The following is a 2,914-nucleotide window of genomic DNA, read 5'->3' on the forward strand; positions in this document are numbered from 1 at the left end:
AAATAGCACCTGGTCCTGGGCACTGGTAACCAGCTTACAAGTTAGCAAGGATTTAAGGGAAATCTAATGTCTTCTGCCATCCAGGTTCCCCATCAGCATCTGCATGAAAACCCCTGGTGTAGGTTGTGGGGATATGGGATATAGCGGCATCTGATAAGGACCCATTCAGCCAGGACAATCCAGCACATCCACACACTCCCAACGCTGCCTCTGGAGATGAGGAGGCAGGAGAGAGGCCACTTCCCTATCACTGCTCTGCCAGCCTCACTCCCCTAGGACTGCCCTGGCATTGACCATAAGAGGAAAACCTGCTGGGGTTGCTCATGCTCTGACCCCTCCACAGGGGAAACTGAGGCAGCCTGTGCACTAGCCCTGCAAGGGAACAAGCTGGGATCCACCAATGGGGGTGCAAAGGATTTCTGATCCCCCAGACAGCCCTGGCCAGCCCTGAGACTTTCCAGAGACAGTGGAAGACTCCCTGGCATTGCTGGAGGAAACAACGTATCCCATTGTAAGGGGCTTTTCTGGGGCCCACTGGCAAACCCCCCAGCCAGACCTGGAACCAGGCACCAGCACCCAGAGACATGACAGATGTGGGAAACAACTGGAAAGAAACAACACAGCACTCTTCCTCTGCAGTGGTAACCGTGGTGGAAATGCCTTCTGCAGAGTCTGCAATGAGACCTTCAAGGCCCCGCCCACACTGCACAAGAGAGCTGGCTTGAAGGGCCATGGGGTGCAGAACTTTGAATTTTTCAGTTTGAAAAGCTTCGGCAATTGATTGATTGATTGATTGATTGATTTTAAAGGAAGATTGCTTCCCTCCCACGTGTCCAGGATCCGTTTTTTGAATGTTAGAAATTCAGCTCCTCTATGACCTGAGAGAACATACTGATATTTGGGAGGGACAAGGGTGGAGAACCACTGCTGACTGGACGGGAGTGAAACCAGATCGCTGCAGGGAGTTCAGGGCCCGCAGGGCTGTAGTATCCGAGTGCCGGCATTACTCAGGCCAGGGAGCTTTCTGCATCCAGCCCCGTTCTGGTGATTGAGCTAGGAAATATTTTCTAGGAAGAGACAGAGGTTGTTTCAGATACCGTCTCCCCTGCATCAGGTAGCAGGTCACAGGGAGGTTACCTCAGTCATTCCTCTCCAACACTCTGCAGTATGGGTCCATTTTGCAGAGGTCCTTTCCCATGCAGCCGGTTGGTCCTCCCCACTCTGATGCCCCGTTGCCATGCAGTCTGGTGCAGTATTCCTAGCGGGAAGTGCAATGCACAGCCAGACTGAGAGGGTGCATTTCCAAGGGGCTGCTTGGGGAGTCCTCGCCCCCCCTGCCCCCGTGTATGTGAGAGTTTCATCATCTTGCTCTGATGACAACAGTCCACTCCAGCTCCAGCTCCAGCTCATGCATCACCAATCCACTCCAGCTCCAGCTCCAGCTCCAGCTCATGCATCACCAACAGGCACATCCAAGCGGGCTTCCCTTACCATGCTGCCTTGCAAAGCCATGAACCGGGAATAATGGAGGGAGGGATTTCACTCTGCTCAGTGGAAACCAGCCTGCCCTTCAGACCATTCCCCTCGTCCCACCCCAGCATGTCCTTGCTGACAACCTCCAACCCTTGTCCTCTCCTGTTCAAAGGCAATACACTGAGATCGTAGGACTAGTGCTAGAAACCCTCCTTGCACAAGTCAAAAGGTAGCCAGCCGTGTTGCAGCCCTGGCCTCACCAGGTGACCTCGTGTGGGTCTGTGGTGATGGGCTGGTGAGTGCTCAATGGGGCAGGATGCTATGTTCTCCCCGGAGCGGCATATCAACCCAAACACAGGCCAAGGTTCATAGAGGATTTCAAGGTGAGTGACTGTGACCCAGGAAGAGAAGGCAAAGGATGGAAACAGATTGGCATGACAGACTCTTCTGAGCTTTGAATTTACCTGGGTCAGTTCAAAGGATGCAAACAGATTGGCATGACAGAATCTTCTGAGCTTTGAATTTACCTGGGTCAGTCATCAAAAGGATTCACTTCTGTCTTACTCTTCACCTAAATCTTGACCTGAGAGAGGGGCCAATTGACTCACTTCAGAGGGGCAATCATGACCCCATTGCTACCTTGGACTGAGCTGCTTGAGCAAGATGACGTCTGGAGATTTCCCTTGGGATAATCAGCCCATCAGTGAAAGGGCATCAGTGAGGCTGTGCGATGGACTGTCTAGGAGAGTTGTGGGCTCTCATTCACTGGAGATATTCAAGAAAATGATGGATGAGCCTTGTCAGGGATGACTAGGAATAGCTCTGCCTTTGCCATACTAGGGGTATTTCTCATGCTTCAGAGCATTGCTGGCTGCCACAAGGGTCAGGAAGGGATTCTCCCTGGTTGTCAGACTAGTGCAGGCTGTGGGGGTTTGCCTTTCATTGTAGTGCTGGGGCTTGCTCATCACCTCCTCTTCCTGCTTCCAGGTGCCTCTGAGATTTGTAGACCACAGTTGCAACCTGCAGGAAGTTTGAGCAGGAGAAGGGGTGTTTAATACATGTCCTTAACCCCAGACTCCACCGGAGTTTGCCTGGGGAAGAGGCAGCCCCCCCCTGTAGACTGGGCTGTATCCCCAATGGGGCTTGCCTGCCCCCGGGCAGCCAGCCATCAAATCTCCCAAAGCATCACCTGCATCACTGTCTCCATGCTGCCCTGCTTCCCTCCCCCGTGACCCAGCACAGCAGGGTGCAGGGAAGCCCCAGGGACCAAACCCCAACCCCTACCCAGTGGGGCAGCAGCCCCAGCCCTACCCAGATCCCTCCTTATAGGGGCCTCAGTCCCCCTCTTTTTCCCTCACGCCCTTACCTGTTGCAGCTAGTCTGCAGGCTGCCTGGGGCCACATGCATGCCCATGCTTGTGGCTAACCCGTCCGGCCAAAAC

This window comes from Alligator sinensis, unplaced genomic scaffold (assembly GCF_000455745.1).
Source record: "Alligator sinensis unplaced genomic scaffold, ASM45574v1 scaffold1293_1, whole genome shotgun sequence".
NCBI classification, from domain to species: domain Eukaryota; kingdom Metazoa; phylum Chordata; order Crocodylia; family Alligatoridae; genus Alligator; species Alligator sinensis.